The sequence below is a fragment of the Neopsephotus bourkii genome, unplaced genomic scaffold (assembly GCF_033783945.1).
Source record: "Neopsephotus bourkii isolate Nb327-2 ecotype Australia unplaced genomic scaffold, CSIRO-AGI_Nbou_v1 NB_272, whole genome shotgun sequence".
NCBI lineage: Eukaryota > Metazoa > Chordata > Aves > Psittaciformes > Psittacidae > Neopsephotus > Neopsephotus bourkii.
In genome coordinates, this window is record NW_026900781.1 from 12,034,964 (window position 1) to 12,054,977 (window position 20,014).

Below are 20,014 nucleotides of genomic sequence, written 5' to 3' on the forward strand. Positions count from 1 at the left end.
GTCACTGTGCTTCTTGAAGGCACTGTCTTACTCTTGGTTTCCAGCCTAGTTCACCTTTAGTTCTCTTTAGTTCCACAGCAGGGTCAGTATCTGCACTGCAGAGGGCAGATAGACACATTATTTAGGAAACTCTCTGGGAGGTGAGTTTGAGTTCCCTCAGGCAAAAGCAATAACTGAGCAAGATTTCCCACAACCTGGGGGAGTACTTTAATCACTAGGCTCCTGTTCAAAAGGCCACCTCCACCTACACTTCTGCCATGTTTCAGAGAAGAAGAGACAAGCTCTGTTTTTGGAATAAAGGGTGTAACAGGCAGCTACGTGCTGGTAAAGATCCCACAGTATCCTCAGCATTTCCTAATAGAAAGCTGACTACCTGATCCTGATGTGCCTTGCTCTTCCCACATACTTGTATGGGGCCAAGGCACTTGACAGAGGTGTCTGCTTACCTTGGACCAGCCACATAAAAGCTCAGCAATATAACACTCAATGTTGCAGCATCAAAGCCCAACTTTGGATCAAGCCTAAGGGTGCTACCAGAGGTAATTTACAATGTCAGGACTTAAAACTGTATGCGATGTTCATTATTGTAACAACTGACTCTAGTCTAACAAAAGCAGCAATGCCACAATAGTTACTGTTAAGCAATTTAATTGATCTAGACATTTATACAGAACCATTTACCTGCTGGGGCTCTAGGCAGAGACTAAGCTACCCTTTTTTTCATTCCCACATTAGATGACTTATAATTTCTTAACTCAGCCTGAAGGGATGTCCCAGGCTTTGAGGCCTTCAGTGGCTGTTCTGGTTGCTCATGTCCAAAACTGACTCTGCATGCATATTGGTATATTGTGCTAGTCACCACAGATGACACCCTTTATTTTTGGATGCAAACACTTTACCTTAATTGTGTATGCAAGTAATTGGTCTCTGAGGTTCACCTTACTTCACCTCCAAAGATTTAGTGAGGTAATACGGTTTAGTGAACTCCAAAAATTTTTGTGAGGTACCTTGAAATAGTATAGTCTTCTACCCTTCCTGCCCCTCACCCCTCTTCCGCTAGTTCTATAAGAAAAGCCAGTGAATTCACAAGTCTGATAGGGAACACTAACAGTAATCCCAGTTGAAATTGTTTAACATGCATTTTCCTCCGAAGAACCAAGACGACAAACAGTAGGCTGGTCTATGGGCCAGGTAGGAAAACTTTTTGATTTTCTCAAAAAACCACAATAAAATCTATTTTTTTACACATCACTCCAAACTACTGAGTTTGTTCCCTAATACTAGTCCCCCAAACTATCTACCTGTAACCTACATTAGAGTCAATGGAAAGAGTGAGCATGCAGCATCAAGGAGGACTGCTACATTTCCAGCTAGAAGTCTGAATGAGATAGAGGTCTTACTCTATTTAACACTGATTTTGCCAACAGTCACCACTGCTGTACATAAGACACCAGCCAATCAATGAATTACTCCAGTGAGACAGCTAGGTGGATGAACTCATTTTCAAGAGTTAGGTACAAATTAAAAGCTAGCAACTTCAGATGAGACTTAAGGGATGAAATAAGTGTCTTGGTTACTTGAGCTGTGCACTAACCAAATACTAGGAGAGCTTACAGCCAAAGAAATCAAAAGGCACTACTGCACACTCTGACTATTCGTAGAGCTCATGCACCTCTTTGATTCCGTTTATTTTCCTGTCCTGGCAGCATGGGATTCTATGTGTGTACTTTATGTGTTCATGGAAATCGTAAAAGGAGAATATATATTGTGGTAATAGTAACCAAATAATCTTGGACACTAAGTAGTATGTCTGAAATATTCTAACATCAGTTAAAGTTTCTGTTGTGCAATCTCCTAGCACCTTTGTGGGTAGAAATTAACATCTTTAGACCCATTCTTTGGATATAGGATATTAGTGTTTCGGGAAGTCAAACATGAGCAACTTATACTTCCTTCCCTCTAAAAATAAATATAACTTCTAGGTAGTCTTGTGGGTGGGGGTAGACTCATCTCTTTTCATGACATACTTAAACTGGATTAGCAACTTTCTACATTTACACATTCTTTCTTGCTTTTAATAGCTGCTTACACAGACATACTAATAAAAAATTACATATAGCTGAAAACCTGAAGTCACTTCCTCCCCTTGTCTGTTGATGCAGTGGCAGAACAACAGATGGCTGAAATTACAGAACTGCTTGAAGATGTAGGAGAGCATGTTAGAGAGGGAAAACAGACAGCATTTCCTTTGGAGAAAAAAAAGAAAAACAAAACAACAACTTTCCTCTCAGCAAACCAATGAACAAACCTAGGCTACTAAGGATTAAATCCAAGTTATTACCCACTCAAACCAGATCAGGCATTTGGCTTCTGTGAGTAGAGATCCATGCTTTCCCTCCCCCTGCCAGGATCATTGTCACATTTCTGTAGCACTTAAAAAATAACAGTCTAAAATAAACAAATAGTTTCCTTCCAGTAGCTATACTGAATCAAGCACACCCATGCTGTAAATCACTTAACGTCAACCAGATTTATAGTTGGGGTGAATTAGATCCAGAATGTTTCATTCCCCATGTTCCTACCAAACAAGCTATATGCGAAGATGCGTTGGCACAAAGTATGGCAACTCTTCCAATCCTGTTGACTGATACCACATTCATCCTATTGTTAGCGATGACATATCTAAGGAGAAAAACAAAGACACATTACATGTGTTATTAAAGTATGAGATCATCACTGTGGATGGACAAATTTGTAATTTCCCTGCCTTTTCTCTCTTCATCTTCGCATAAAGTGCCTCCTTCCATCTTTCTACTTAGGTGTGTTCCCAGCTCTTGAACTTTCTTTTTAACTAGAACTACTCCAGTGAATTTTTATTCAGTATAATAACCTGATTACAACTGTCATGACCAGATGACATTTTTGGGTTGTTTTTTTTTTAATAACATGACGCTTGATTAAATGGCATTTAAAATTCTGATTAAAAATGCGTACAGGTTTTAACTAAACCTCCCTCACTCCTTTAGCCCCTATTTCAGCCTCAAAATTTTTGAGACAGCCTATGAAACATTTCCTACATGTCCTTGGTTTCCTCCTTTGGACTCCTAAGCACACACACAGTTGGCTGAAACTTAAAGGGTTTTGGCACCTCTGGTACTTCTGAGAAGTAACTCCATAAGCAACTTCTCACACTCCATAACGGTGGTATGAGAAGTCACCTGCAGCAGCTCTCATGCTTTCTTTGCTCTAGCCAGTATATGCAACACAAAAGCAAACCAAACACTAACTTTTTCATGTGAGCATCTGAGTGCACAGAAGTCCAGTGGAAATTGGACACTGATTTCTGTGGAACAAGAACAGGGATCACTCAATTTAATATACAAATCGTGAGCTACTGGTCAATCCCCCTGGGTGCAGAAAAAGCTGGGAGTATAGGGGAAACAAAATCACTTTGATATTGATGAGTGCTGGGTGCCTAATAATCAATGACATAAGCCTCATTCACTCACACCGCACAAAACAGAGGAACAATAAAGGAACAGCTGGGGCTACTGAAAACGATCCAAGATTCCAAGTAACCCATGCTCAGGGCTGACTGCTGAAGATAATGCTCATTAAAACTATTTATACTACTTGCAACTATTGCAGAGCAGACAGTGAAGGTGATTGCTTAAAAAAAAAAATGTTTGCCATCACTTGAAACAGTGACCAAAGCTAGTCTTCTGTCTCCAGGATAATCACAGTAAAACTGCACAGAGAATATGCAGTTTCTATTCAGAAGGCAAAAGGGATACTGCAGAAGTCTTGGCTTAGAATGTATGAATCTTTTTGAGTTCCAGATTTTGTAAGCTTCTGAGTGATGTTTGTGTCTACAAAACTTGTTTGACTACAGTAGACCTTATTTTTGTAACTCAATCCTCTGTTTTTTGCAGAGGTGGTTCAATTAAAAGGGGAAGAGAAAAATCAACATTTTTCTACATGAATGAAAGACATCAAAGTAAATAAAATGAGATGATCTACTTCACTTACCTCCAGAAGCTAATCTTCTACAATGCATCGTACTCTTTGAAGATCTGTCTGGCACACTGCTTTTCCTCCTATTATCTTTTTTATGTTGATTCCTCACAATTACTAATGCCTGTTCCATTTTTCACATATTTTCTCTTTTTTTCTGCCTCACACCTTTTTGCAAGCACTTCCTCATTTCTCTTGGAACACAATTCAGCGACGAATTGCCTCAAAACCGATAGTGTTCAAGGGCTGTCATATCACTGCTCCCAAAAAGTAGTGCCACCATTACGGGTGTCATTCCAGCAGAAGGATTTAGCCTGCTACAGTCAAGCTCAGCTAACTCCAAAAGGAAATAGAAAAGCAGTTTCTCCCACATACCCTTTCTTTTTCATACAGCAAGCTACAGGGAGGTTGTGAAAACTTCAACATAGAAAGGACATGGAACTGTTGGAACAAGTCCAGAGGAGGGCCACAAGGATGATCAGGGGACTGGAGCATCTCCCGTATGAAGATAGGCTGAGAAAGTTGGGGCTGTTCAGCCTGGAGAAGAGAAGGCTGTGTGGAGACCTCATAGCAGCCTTGCAGTATCTGAAGGGGGCCTACAGGGATGCTGGGGATGGACTCTTCATTAGGGACTGTAGTGATAGGACAAGGGGTAATGGGTTAAAACTTAAACAGAGGAGGTTTAGATTGGAAATAAGGAGGAAATTCTTTCATGTTAGGGTGGTGAGGCACTGGAATGGGTTGCCCAAGGAGGTTGTGAACGCTCCATCCCTGGCAGTGTTCAAAGCCAGGTTGGACATGGCCTTGGGTGGTACAGTTTAGAGCGAGGTGTCCATGTCCATGGCAGGGGGGTTGGAACTAGATGATCTTAAGGTCCTTTCCAACCCTAACTATTCTATGATTTCCCACCACCCTCATGAAGCATGCAGAGGGACTTTGCCTGCCATTAGTCTAGGAGACTAGCATCTTTGTGCTTGGTAAGTTTCCAAAGGAGTAATTTTTGGCTTTCTCACATTGTCATGCTTTTCTAAGGGGTTCTCTCTAATGTCTGCAATGGCTACTTCACTGTAGTTTTCCTTAGCTGCCCTCTGCTCTTCACCCATTTGTAAAAGTTATCAAAATATTGACAACAGTAATGCTACCAAACTGTCTTAGCTACCTACCATATCAGCCAATATTGCCTTACTTCTACTTAGAATTCTCCCTTTTCATCATATCTTGCACAGATGGGAATCCACCAGTAAGTGCATTATAACTAAGCATACATTTAATACATGTTATAATGTAACACAAAGCAGCTATACGAAATATCTGGAATCAGTAGAGGCACCCCAAAAGTCTGTCCCTGCGTCCTCATCCCCCATGAAGTCCAATAGAAAGTGGAGTTTAACCATAGTTGGATTACTTGTGGTCTGAAAAGCCACATTTGAGGCTTTATTAATAACATTTTAATAATTCTAAACTTGGAAAGAACATTTTAGGTTTTTATTTTATTTTATTTTTAGTAATGTACAGCTTTATGTTGAAAACGACACATAACCCCCCTACCATGAATGACAAAATGCATTAAAAAAAAAAATCAGGGTGCAAAAATTAATAGGATTGCGAGCATCAGGCTTATGGTTGCTTGTGCAAACTCATGCTAGCCTTCCTTGCGTGTATTCATTCTGCAATGACATGATGACAGGTGATTTTCCCCAGGACCTCTGCCTCTTTAACACAAAATACTTAAAACACAACCTCTTACAACAACACTAAAACCAGCATTCATGAATGGGTTCACAGGCTTCTCTGTCATATTTGTCATTAAAGTATCTAAGTGCTTTTAGGGCAAGGAGAGGGGAAACCCCAAGCAACAAATAAATTCTCATTAATTCATTATCATAAAACATCTTTCCTTTGAGAAAGGAAGAGCTGCCTTACCCCTATCATATAGGCCAGAGCTGAGACACTGTTATATCTCAAAGTTGCCCTCTAATTTTGCATTCCTTGCTCACAATCTATTTTTTCCCAGATTTTCGTAAAGCTGTAAATGTTTAAAGCTTAACTCTTACTGACATACTGACTACTCCAATGCAGTATTCAATTGCATGGACCTCTAAACATCTCGTGCTATGGTCCATCTCTGCTCTAAACGTGATGGAAACCCACTAGAAGAGTGGGCATGCAATCACGTGATTAGAAATTATTTCTGAATGAACACCATGGTCCTGCTGTAACACTACACTGACAGCCCTTACTCAAACATGCTGTAAATTCTCAACACTTAACTTTGCAACACTACATCTTTTTAATACACCTCAGATCAGTCCAGCTTCCCAAGTTAAGATTCAGCCTTTGCTCAATAGCAAAGGACTCAGTGAAAAAACAGTGTATTTTCCTCCTTACGTCATTCTTAGAAATGGTTGAACCATTTTTCACCAACAGCTCCTCAAAAATAACAACAATCTAATCTGCCAAATAGCTGGCATGGAAAATCCAAGCCCAAGTGGTTTAAACTTTGGCAATGTCATCAGCAATTACAACAAAAGTCACATAATGAAAAAGTTAGTCAGCCTTAATTGTCTGTGTCATTACCAGGTCTGCCTGCAATAACATGGTAGCTCAGTCTCCTGGCCTCTTCTAGATGACATTTGACTTAAAATTCTGTGGGAATTTTTAACGTGTTACTATATGTTTATGTATATCTGTCATCATTTCATTATGAGATAAAAATTATATCCCCATTTATACTCCCATCAAAAATAATGGCCTGAGAATACACATTGTTATTGCTGCAAATTGTAAATCATGCAATAAAAAGAAGGCCAATTATCAAACTAAAATTGCTCGAAAAGAAGGATCCCATTTTGTCACACAGGCAATTACGGTCTTCAAATCCTTCCAGTGTTGAGACATCTACATGGAATGTGGCAATTTCAGGGAACAAGTGAGATTTGCTAGTCGGCATCCCATAAAACATACAGGTAGTGATGACTGTGAGGCAACAAAAAGCTGTTATCCCAACTGGAGATAGAGCACAGCAGCACAGGAAAATTAAGTTCTGTGACAAAGCTCACTGGTGGAGGATGTGGCAGATCAAAGAAAAAAACCTGAGATTCTTCAGTCCCACACTGGCTCCTTTAGCATCAGCCAACCTTTACCCCCATAACATCTGTAGGTCTCAGATTTTATCAAAATGTATTTGATTTTCAAAAACTGTAGACAAAAGCTAAAACAGATGCTATACCTTCATTGAAAAATTAGAAGAATTGAAAGAAAATAGCATTTGAAATCCTCTGATGTTTTACCTAAACCTACCTCTTGGACAAAAGATGGCTGTTTCTGCTGGGTTTTGGCACGATAGGATAAATTGATTAATCTCAGCCTAGTAGTCAAGTTGATTCAAAGAGGTCAAAACAGTAATTCCTTATATTTAGCACCCTAACAACTTAATTATAGAGGCTAGCATTATGACATTGCTGGTGTTAAAGTCTCAATGCACCTCCATCCTCCCACAGGAGTGGAAACATATACGCATTACCTTTCCTGGAATGCTTTTGCTTCCTTCTGGATAACTGTCTTTCATCATGTCCAGATCTTAAGCAATTTGAAAAGTCAGCAGTGTTGCTAGAGAAAACTGAAGTTAAAACTAAGCTCCCTTCTCCTTTGCATGGCAGGAATAGCAAGATGAAGAGTTTAATTGGATTTTTTTAACAATATCAAATCACTCCATTAAAAAGTTATGATAATCTCTAAAGAAATTAAGAGTGTTTCAGTATCTGGCATTTCCCAATTGTTTATTTAAAGGGCAAGTCTGCAGCAGGTTGCTTTGATTTTGCTGGGTTTGGTTTTTTTGTCTCTGTCATTTCATCACATTTACAGCTTCCTGCAAATGTGTTTTGTACATGCAACTGTTAGTTTAGATTTTTAGCACACAAGGCCCCTCCACCCACAGCAAAAAGGCAGAAATATGATATTGAACAAGTAAAACACACATACAAACACTGCAAAGATCTATGTAGCCACAGGACCAGTATTCTTGCGATTTGTACTGGGTCTGCCTAGGATGGAGTTAACTTCCTCCAAAGTGGCCCATGTTGTTCCATGCTTTTGCATCTGTGGCTAAAAGTGTTGATGATGCACCAATGTTTTGGTTGCTAAACAGTGCTTACACAGCATCAAGTCTTTCTTTCATCCCCACAAAGCAAGTAAACTGCAGGTGGGCAAGACTTGGGTGGGCATATAGCCAGGAGAGCTGATGTCAGCTGACCAAAGGAATGGTCCCTACTGTATAACATCAGGTTCAGCAATAAAAGTTTAGGAAAAAGGAGAAGGATGTGGGCTGTTCATAATTATGGCACTTGCCTTCTCAAGCAACTGTTACTTGTGCTAAGGCCCTGCTTCCCAGGAAGAGAAGACTGAACACCTGCCTGATGTTGGGAAGCAGTAAATAAATTCCCTTTTCCTTTGCTTTCACACTCAGTTTTTGCTTTCCTTATTAAGCTGTCATTAACTTGATGTACAAGTCTTTTCACCTTCTTTCTTTTTTCTCTTTTTTCTCTTTTTTCTCCCCATCACAGAGGAGAGAAAGGGGTGAGGAAAAGGTTGGGTGGGTATTGAGCTGCTGGACAGTGTCAACCCACCACAGGATCCCATGTAATAGTGTGACCCATCTGACATTTCTCTTAGACTAGGCAAATGCATCTCTTCAGCACAGCAAAGCAGAGATCTAAAGAAGGTACCATGTCATTTTCTGCTGTCCATAGCATATGGTACAGAATGATTTTTAAACAAAAAAGAAAAAAAATGGAAAAATCAGACAGCTCAGTCTCATCTCTGTATGCTCTTCAAAATGGGCAAAAGTTGACAACTGTTGTGCAGTACTATGCACATTTTACTGTCTCCCAAAGAAAACTAGAGTTGTCCAGAGATGCAGGAGTAGCCTTTTGCCCTACAAACTATCCACACCATCTGCACATTTTCTTCTCAAACAGAGCATTGTTTTCCTTACAGGAAATAACATCTTTCAAAAAAACCTTCAACATATAGACCAATGGTTATATTTCCCAGCAGCTATATGCATTTTCCTGTATTAAACAGACTGTCCCACCAGGCTCCCTCTCTTTTAACACCTGATGGTTTCACTTCCTGATAAGACACAGTAGTTCGTTATAGGAGAAACATTTGGCCCGAAACCTCAACTCCAACATATAATAGAGCACATGAGATATGAGACACTTGCCCTCACATTCCCCAAGGACTCACAACAGTCCTGACACAACATTTTCTATGTGCAGTCAACTTGCTCTCACTATCTGAAAACCTTTGGATTGAAAACTCTCAGATTTCTAGCCATTTTTTTTGGAGAAACATGAAAATTCCCAGAACAGCCAAGTCTCCATGTGTTTTAATTAAAGCCTTTGATCATCTTTCTCCCATTCTTGCCCCCACCTCTTAAAACAAAAAACAACAAAAAAAAAAGGTGAAGATAATGTTCCAAGTCTCAGCTAAATGCCAACTAAGAAGCTTGCTTAGCTTCAGATTCTGCTTTTTCCCTTGTTTGCTGACACTAAGGCTCAAATTGATGGCTTCTAGCACTTATCGCAAGTTCCAAGCAGCTTTTGCAAGTAACATCTTATGCATAACATACAGCCTTTATCTAGCCAATCTGTTCTCTACCAGTTCCAATTAAATTCTTATCTATATTCTTACAAGGAAAAAGAAAATCTTGTGAGTTATACCACATGGAGATATGCTCTAGACAAAGTTGGCTGTGCTACGACAGTCCAAGATTAACCCATACCACATAGAATCATAGAATAGTTAGGGTTGGAAAGGACCTTAAGATCACCTAGTTCCAACCCCCCTGCCATGGGCAGGGACACCTCACACTAAACCATGTCACACAAGGCTCTGTCCAACCTGGCCTTGAACACTGCCAAGGATGGAGCATTCACATCTTCTTTGGTCAACGCATTCCAGTGCCTCACCACTCTCACAGTAAAGAACTTCCTCCTTATATCTAACCTGAACTTCCCCTGTTAAAGTTTAAACTGATTTCCCCTTGTCCTATCACTACAGACCCTTATGAAGAGTCTCTCCCCAGCATCCTTGTACGCCTCCTTCAGACAATGGAAGGCTGCTATGACATCTTCTGTGCTGTGCAGGTACCACCCTGTGGTACTCCTTTAACAACTCATACAGTTGGGTATACCAGTGAGATAGGCCTACATGGACTGCCATCATGTTACATGATGAGGAAGCTATCTATATACATGGCACCATGCTAGAATTGCATATTAAAATTCAAAAGGCATCATAAGCCTTTGGCAGTCTTGTTATCTTCTCTGTTATTTCCTTTTCCCCATTAAAAAAAATAGAAAAAAAACCCCACTAAAAAGAATCTAATAAACTTGTTCTTTTTGATTCCTCAAGGCAAAATCATCTGCTCCTACATCATTCTTCACAGATATTTACCTACATTTTCTAAAAGGTTTCCACTCACAGAAACTCTCCTACTTCTCCAGGCAATCACTGTACTTATCACTACAAATTATTCCTGAATATCCACCCTATTGTCTGACATACTGCAATTAGAGTCAGTTAGGATTATACTAGATACAATTATCTTCTGATTAGTCCTCTCTTTGCCAGAGCTTTTCATATATTTGAGGACCCTTTTTAAATCTTTCTACCCCTGAAATCCTCCATTCTTCAGGAAAAAAAAATAAATTCATTCAATCTCTTCTTACCATTAGATTTTCCAGGCTTTTGACCATTCCCTTGTTCACTTTGGATTCTCTCTAATGAGCTCACATCCTATTAGAAAGGCACAGCCCAAAATCAGACCCAGTGCTCCAGCTGATGCCTTATCAGCATTGAGTGAAGTAGGATTACTTCATGTGTCTTGTCAGCTACATTCCTGTTGTAGGTCCAAGGCTTGTAATTTTATTTATTTATTTATTTTAAACAGCATTCCCAAATCATGTTCACACTTGTGATCTACCACAACCTGCCAGGCTTTTTCCTGAAGAAGTATTTCCCAGGTACTTACTCATACAAACTGATGATTTGGTGACATTCTTTGCTGAAGTAACACAACTAAAGGGCAAACTATCTCTGGTCAAAGCCTTGATGGAGAGGTATTGGAGAACTCCAACATGTTATTTCTGTGTGCCCTGAGTGGTTCTGGATTAGGTTTTGGGGGGGGGGGGGGGGTTGGGGTTTTTGGGGGTTTGTTTGGGTTTTTTTGCTTTCCTTTGTTTGGGTCATTATTGTGTTTTAGTTGTTTTGTTTTAAACAAAGCTGGTGGACAGGGAGAGAATACACAAAGAAGACAGATCATCCCATCCAGTAAGTACTCTTGCTGATTACAACATACTTTCATATCCACCATGTGGTCAGTCACTAACACGAGGGCACGGGCACTTTGTCTCTCAGCTCATCTTTGGTGGCTACGTTCCCTGTGCTCTGAGAGAGCTAGTTTTTGCTGACCATCTGTATACAAATTGCTCCTCCTTTGTACAATCCTTTTACTTGCACTGTACATGAACATATGACCCAACAGAATTATCATACATGGTTTTAAAGTGCTAGCCCAGTGGTGCCAAGCTTCCTAGATCTGAAGAGATGGTCCTTTTTATTTAGACTGACCAACATAATTTAGACTGACCAACATGATCTGAAGTGATAGTCCTCTTCATTTATACTGACCAACATAGCTACCGTATATTTGTACTACCACTAATGGACTTTTATTGTTTAAGAGCTCCATGGGTTGATGACCTGGAGATCCAAGATAAAATTTGGGTTTCATGGCCATTCCTGAATTTCAACACACAGGACTACTGCAGAGGAGAGACAGAAGCCTAGGGAGAGAGCCCTTTTGTCTGTAAACACAAAGTCAGAACTGGTTTACAGGCCCAATGGATGCTCACAACCAAAGCTGCTGGATTGTCTCAAGTTAATACAAGGTCATTCCACTCAACTCTGTAGGGTTTAGGCTGAACCTGTGCTTACCAATGCACCTCCAGGGCTTGAGTTCTGCCTGTAGCTTTGATTCCTCTATAACTTTTGCACCTCTGTTACTGGACACTGTACACACCTGGGTCTTAAGTGGAGCCTTCACAGCATTTTTCAGTTAGAGAAGTTTAACATCTCTAGGTATTATCAGGCTGGTCTTGCAGGGCAGAAGCTTTTGGACATCATTAAAGATGCTCAAGAAGAACAAGTGGCTTCAAGAGATTTTTCAGACAGCCCTGCTTAATAGATTTGAGTTGCAGAAGATGACAACATAGTTTACGAGCATGAAAATGGGGGCGGGGGGTTGGGAAGAACTTATTTCATAACAGGAAAACTTGTTTGCTCTTAGGTGGCCTTCCTGTGTCAGAATGGATACCAGAAAGTCTTTTCAAGAGAGCTGTGCCATGAAACCAAAAGAATCCTCCCTGTTTATCAAGCAGCAGAAAATAACCAATGACTTCAAATACTTCTTTAATCTCTACCATACCTACAGAAGGCTTTTCTTTTTACACATTTCAGCTGGTTTATTGCATAAATATTATGTTAGCAGTCATTCTTCAGTGTGTAGGTGGGATCGCCAGTAGGCAGAGACAGTGATAAATGAGTCTCCAGGTGTTGGTGCTCTTTTTAGAAAACCCTTTAACAAGCAGTTATGAAGATTGAGGTCATTTTGAAAACTTACAAGAGTTACAGTAAGTTGTTTCACAGACACTTCTTTTTTAAAGAGTTGCTGTCAAAGTTGGTGATCCCAGAGTGGGTTGTATCTTTCTACCTGATGTTGTTTACAAAACCTAGATAATTATTTATATGCATTTAGTTTTAAGGATCCATTAAAGAGGTCAGGGCTGGGAATTATTGGAGCAATGTTTTCACTAATTTATTTTCTGGCTACAAGAAAGCAAATCTTGCAGCCTTGAACCCTCCAACAACCATTTTGCACACCTGATGACAGAAAGCAGATGATAATCTATTTTGTTAAGGTAATTATTGTAAACACCAAGAAGCCAGGAGAGAGGCTGCACAGCTCAGGAGATAAGAGTCTAGAGCCTTTATCCTTCAGACTGAAGATCCTACCAACAACCAGGCTGAACAGGTTCATTCAAGTATTCAACCTACACGAAAGCGTCCTTACCACCATCAGCATCCATCAAACCTAGTAGTAACTGGCTTGCTGATTGACAAGGCTCCACTGGGAAAGAGAGGACTAAGCCTGATCACCTGGCAGGGAGGAATGGCGGGCTCTGTCAGTCCCAACACAGGCACCACTGCTGAACTGAAGCTCTTCTCGCTGCAGTGGTTCTGCAGACAGAAGATTGCTGGCAGCTTTCCTGAATATCAAATGGATGCAAACTATTCTGTGAAGCACACCACAGGAAAGGGAGGAAAAACAGTATTTCAAAGCTTGTTCAAAGCACTGTGCCACTGTCCTTATCAACACCATCCTTTGGCATGAGGAAAGGTGCTGAGAGTGGGTAATTCCAGGCAACCACCACCCAAAATACCGTTCTGAATTCCAAATGCTCCTATGACAGCACTTGGAATCAGGTAGCAAAGAGGAGAGGTCTTTCACAGGCAGGATTAGCACTGAAGGCCTCATTTCTCAGGGTGGAATAAAAGCCATATTGAAGGAGCAGAGCTGTGGAAAACCGTTTGGCATTTCATAACCAAGTCCCCCACCTTCACACTTAAGTAATATTTTATCGTCTAGCATCATGTCTTGGCACAGAATTCCACAGGCTGAGACTCTTTTGTAATTCTTGTGCTCTACAATGTTTTTGACCCCCCCAAAGACACCTCTGTCCAAAGGTGGAACACAAACAAGCTCCATTCTGAGTCATAAAAACATAACACATGCGTAAGTGCATGCAATAATCTTGGTATAATTTGCCCTTTAGTCATTGTCTAGTCCTATTATGTAAATCTGAAACATGCATTTTTGAAAATAAAGGGTTTCAGTAAAATAATTACTGTTGTAATCCTGGAACCACACCTAATAAACAGTTTAGCAATCAACTGGCTCCATATATTTGAAAGCTATAAACAGTAAGGGCCAAAATCTCAGCTGCTGGTGTAAATTAATACAGTTTGACTAAATCAAATTAGCAGTTTGATTGACTTCAATTAAGTTACACTAATTTACAGTAGGCTGTCATCTTTTCTTTATGTGTATGCATTTCAGAGCATGTGTATGTGTGTATGACTTTTTTCTGCAATCTAGGGAGATGGCGATCTTTAGCACAATAATCTTATTCCTCTCTCTGCATATGTAGATTTGTGAAACTTAAGTATGGCTTTTGGCACTATGAGGAGAGGAACTGAAGGACTACCAGAAAAGAAAGAACTGATGACTACCATCCAATAATTTCAACGAACTCCCATTCATTTTCTTAATAAGAAATTTGCTTGACTATAGGAGACAGCCTGAGACTGCCCTTAGCAAGCTTCATTTCAAGCAATCCTAGAAATTATTACCCATTTACAGTTTTTGCACAATTTGGAATAATAGCTGATTTTTTAAAAAGCAATTTTTCTACCTTCACCATTTTCAAGGACAGAATCTCTACCTGACTTTTTATGCATCGCCTTCATCCATGACATGACTTTGTTTCTATTATAAGACCAAATCTTATTTCAACCATTTTTAACAGCATAAAGTCTGGTCATTAGAAAGATCAGATGATTGAGACCTCCTTCTCCTTTTCGAAAAGGAGCCACCTATTGCACTTTCATTCTAAGCATTAGGAAACGTTTGGATCCTTACCATTATCCTGAGGTTGCAGGCTGGATAACTGGGGCCCAGAGTTAAATGATGTGCTTAGGCCAAGGAGTAGGAGAGCTAAGAATTCATATTAAGAAAAACTCTTGTGCCCTAGCCATGAACCAAAGCCACAATTTTCCCTCAGATCACACTTAGCCCATTACATTGACAAAATAAAAATGTAATTCCACTGTAAGTGCTTGCTGGTATTCTGTCAGGACTTTTATCACAGGTACAGGAACTCAAAGAGGAAGTGAAAGTGGGGGAAAAAGGTTGTGGTCTGAAACATACATTGTATCTAGGTGACATGTGGGAGAGTCTCCTTCTAAATGTCCTTTAGTAGAAAAGCAACAATATTGCTAATGGAGAAAGCACATAAGGAGATAAAACAAATCCCACATGACTAACAAAAGCGGAATCAGAGTGAGAAAATGATACCTTGATCTAGTTTTTTCCAAAGCCATTCAGAAAAATTGCTTGCATGGAGATAATTTGGAAGGAGAGAATGTAAAGGCACCTAGAGGAATTTTGTTATTGAATAGAACTACAAGGAAGAAGGCACACATCTCCTTTAGGGCTTAGGACAAAAAATGGGGTGGAAGTGGCAGAGCAATAAAACTGCCAGCATGGCCAGACCATTGCTGCCACTCTTCTAGCAGACACAAAGGAACACATCTGCCATCTTGGATTTCCACTGCACAAGCACAACACCCTCCTGAACACCAACCAAGATGCACAAACACTGTAGCTAGCAGTAAAGGGAAACAGGGAAAGCAGCTTCCTTGGGAGGAAGCAGGCATCCTGATGAGGAGAGCCAGGCTTCCCCCTGCTCACATGCTGGAGGCTGGTGCCAGTGGTCATACGCATCGTGGGTCCAATTCAGATTTCATTTTTCTGGAAGATGCAGCTAACCAGAGCTATGGTTCTTAACGCAATTCCCAAGGTCAGAAAGAAGCAACCCCTTACATACTGAAGGGGAGCCAAAACCAGAGACTGAGTCCAGCAGCTGCCATTTGTTACTGCGTTACTATTGATCACATTGCTGAGTCTAAACAACATATGCCACTAACATGCCAGCGCATAGAAAGAGCTTGGTTCAGCAGACTTCATCTCTCTGGTTCATTTCACCTCTTTGATCTGTCATAAACACACTGGTTTGACTGCAATGCCCAAATAATATCTGACATCTTGAAGCACGTAGAGGAATATGTCTCTTTCTCATCACTTTTTCTTTACAGACATAAGCCTAAGGAGGGGTTCACCTTACAATGTCTGTCATTTCATGATTGCTGTTGAGTAACAAGTAACAAACATGAAAAGCTTTAGTTGTGAGTACAGCACAGGGCTTTGACCCAAAGAAAAGATTGTTCTGTATGTTCTTGCTACTGCAATATTTCCATGCTTTTGAAAGCATGTGGCAGGACAATGAGGAAAATGCTGTCTTCTGCTTGCCCACATTTAAGATTACCTTTCAAAGCTTGGAGCATACTGCATTACTGACTAATAGGATTAAAGCAAGCATTAACATTAAAAGAAAAAAAACTCATGCATATATTTTGATAAAAGCCTGATTTCCATATGATCTTTCACTTGGTTTATGCTATCTGTCACAAATCTTAACCAGTTGAAGGGTGGGCATATTTGCAAAAACAGACAGTTCTTATGCAAAGCGTAGTTAACTGCTTAAGGAATGATACCTCTGAATAAATATACATGAAGGCACATTCTTTAGTCTGTGAACACAGCTAAACCATAAGACTGCACATAAATGGTCAAAGTTTGACCAGGTATGTCACAGTTAGTTGACACTACAAAGCTGTCTGCCACTTCATAGGTAAAGGACTTCCAAGATCCTTTAGCACTACACTTGAGGCTAAGCTTTCTTGTCTGTCTTCTCCTTTTTTCTTCCCCACACAGCTTCAGGTTTTAAAAAGCAACATTAAAAAAAAAAAAACCATGTTCCTGAGTCTTGGATTTTTCAGGCAAGTCTCTGTTGAGCTTTTCCTGAGTTTTAACTCCCACGTACCACTGAAGTGCAGGGCTAGGTTTTGAAAGTCATGCAGATGCCTAAATAGACTGAAAAATATATGCTGGGACTGTCAAAATAGCTGGGTACTCCTTCCAAAAATCAACAGGTGATGCTTAAGTAGGAACTTCGGAAAATCTCATCCTCAGATTAGCAATATTCTAAAGCTCTTAAATAACTTTTCTAGAAAACAGAGCACTCAAAAGTCCCAGAGCCTCACCTCAGGACCTCACTCACTGAGCAAACCTCATCATTTCTGAGCACTTCCATTCATCCTCTACAGCAACACTAAGGGTGCTGACTGCCAGGGCAGATGTGGTTTTCACTGACTGGTCTCAAAGTGCACTACACTGACCAGGTAATATTAGGAAGCTGGCCTTTTCAGAATAATCCAATCTGGCAGCTAGGGGAACTTCTGAAGTCTCTAGAATGATTTTCATTGGCTTCAGTGGGCACTAACAAGACTTGTTAGACCTTGAAACGATAGATAACTTTGAAATACCTGTATATAAAGATACACAGAGATATAACTGTGCCCATCTGTGTCTCAATTTCCTCATCTCTGAAATATGGATAAGAACAGCTACTTACCCATCTTTTTAAAAGGCCTGATAATATTTAAAGTAATTGACATGATGGCTAATTAACTAATAGTTGAATAGGGATTTGAAAAAGCACTACATAACTGCTAAGTACTATTATTAAATTAAGCCAACTGTCACTAATGGCAGACAATCTGATCTTGTTGACACAAGGCCAATTACAAATAATGAGTTCTATAAAGTCTAGAATATGTCATACATGGAGAAATTAATGAAAATTAAGAGAAATAAGATGGCACATCATCATTCAATATTACATTTATTTATTGGATTTCAGAATTTTAATCAGCAATGCCTACAACAATTTCCCTTTCTCTGTATGGCACAGTATAGCTAAATAAACCACACACACCTCTTGCACTGGAAATAAGGTCTGGGTTGGCCTTTTATCACTACACTCTTTCCTGATACTGTTAGCTCCTGCGTCAGAAGGACTCCCTGTTCATCAGTTCATGAAGCTCCAGTTAGGTTTGCTGCCTTTCCTACTCTGGCTGAGAGATTATTAAGAATCTCGTTTTTAGTAACCTCCTAATTACAAACCTTATCCGTTAGTGACCGCTCTATTTCTATTTGGCTTTTCCCAGACTACACCAGCAGCTCACAGTTATTCTGTAGTAAATTAGCATACCCAAATCTTTCTCTACCACATTCTTTCCCATCTCATGCTGCATGGGCTTGCAGGGACCAACAATTTCTACTAAAGGCAAAAGCCCTCAGCTATTAAACTTTCAGTTTGTTTCATTGTTCTAGCCCTCACACTCCCAGTATGGGAAGAACTGGACATTATCTCTACACTAACAATGACTCCTAGACTTGTGTCAGCAGAGAATTTCATCAGCAGCTTCCAACCTACTACACCCAAGGCACTAATGAAAATGTTAAGTAAGATCAGTCCCAGGTTGGTCTCTGAGGATTTCCACTTAATAACCTTCCACTGAACTGGCAGAACCTGTGCCATCTCCCTGGTCCCTGCCCACCTTCTACCAGCTTCATCAGTTTAAGAGAAAGGTGTAGTCCATTTTTGCTATCCTAATGTTTCACTCCTGCCAGAGCAGTTCAGCAGATGAAAACTGAACATTTAAAGGTAGCCTACATTATGCAGACTTTTTTTTTGCATGTTCAGGGAAAAATTCTAGTTTTCTCAGATTCCAGACTTACACAAAACAAGTACAGTACTCTACGCTCAGCTTCAGGAATGTACAGGTAGGTATAGATCTCCATACACATTCAGTCAAATCATTACCTACAGTTTTTTCAGAAATTGTGGGGAATTGTTCCTTTTCAACTGTCTAAACAATCACTGGTGTTTTTCTGCTCTATTTTGACAGAACTGGTTTAACACATTCTTAAAAAAATACACAACTTACTCTTTTTGAGCATCACAACAGTGTCATCAACCCACCACAAATATTGTAATAAATAACTTTGCACCACAAAGAAACACGATCCTCTAAATGTTGAATCAACATGTTTGCTAAGGAGGTGTGTATCGAATCAAGTCATCTCAACATAAAACTGATCACCCAGTGGGAACTGAACAAACAAACAAGAAGGCTGAATGTCTTACCTTTGAAAAGCCAGCTAGTGCAGTTCCATAGGCCCAGCTTTTCTCTAGCATATATCCCCTGCAAGGCAGCTGATGGGAGTCACAGAGCTACTCTAGCACAGGGCCTGGTCTACAGCTCTTAGCAAGGGTGTTTGGTAGTCATGCAGTGACCAGGGACCCTTCAACCCTTCCTGCCAAGTCAGGAACAACCAGGCACTTCCTCCTCTCTTTTTTTCTTCTTGTTTGCAAGGCCACACATAACTGCTTTCTCTTCCTCTAGGAAGCTGGATGATTTTGTGATGGCAATTGGTCATTCAGCCCGAGATCCTCCATAATATCAACAGCACACAGCCTGTCTCAGGAGGAACACAGATAAAACTGCTCTGCTAGTGGAAATCTCCTCCCTCAAGAAAAAGAATGTCCCCCCCTACACATTTTGCCTTAAGGCAAAAATCAGCATCCAATTTTTCTAAGTCTTATCCTTTCCTTCCCATAAAAACATTAAATCAGCCAAATGGCTCTTGCTGCCCCTCCACTGGACAGATGGAAAGTAACAATCAGAGGAAATATTTAGAAAGAAAAGCATGACTGGTGAAAAAGAAGTGGTAGCTCTGACCTCCTGGCTCGAGGGCAGCATGGAAAGGAAGGCAGCTCAGAGTGGGAGGGAAGCAACAGAGGAAAAATAGTATGCATATGTGCGGGCACACATACAGATACGGATTTACAAAGGACTGCTGAGGAGGCGTCAGCCTCCCTGTTGGCACCAGTTTGTGTGGTATGCATTCCTGCATCTTGTGGCACAGCCATGGCAGCAGGGCTTAGCTGCCCCCCACCCTATTCAGGAAAGGGAATTGCCTGCCCTGAACAAGTATGTCAGCATCTACATGTTCATGTGGGTATTATAGGAGAACATGATATTACATGTGCTATTTTCAGTTAACATGAAATACTATGTATAAGCTTACATAAGGGACATGATCTGATCTCACATTTGTTCCATGCCTGCAGCTCCCAGAGACACTTGCAAGCAGACAGACTCTAAAGTTGTAAGCCTGATATATCTT

At 40.3% G+C, this 20,014-nt stretch overlaps 1 long non-coding RNA gene across 1 annotated transcript in view; it reads right to left on the minus strand.

The window, feature by feature from the left end:
• The window catches only part of LOC133208402 (uncharacterized), a 161,088-nt gene extending 141,776 nt beyond the window's left edge, over positions 1-19,312 (minus strand). Inside the window, exons 1-2 of the long non-coding RNA XR_009724363.1 lie at positions 18,972-19,312; positions 13,151-13,373 (exon numbers count right to left, since the gene is read on the minus strand). This is a non-coding gene — a long non-coding RNA (uncharacterized LOC133208402). The remainder of the gene's footprint in view (positions 1-13,150; positions 13,374-18,971) is intronic.
• Between the last annotated feature and the right edge of the window lie 702 nt (positions 19,313-20,014).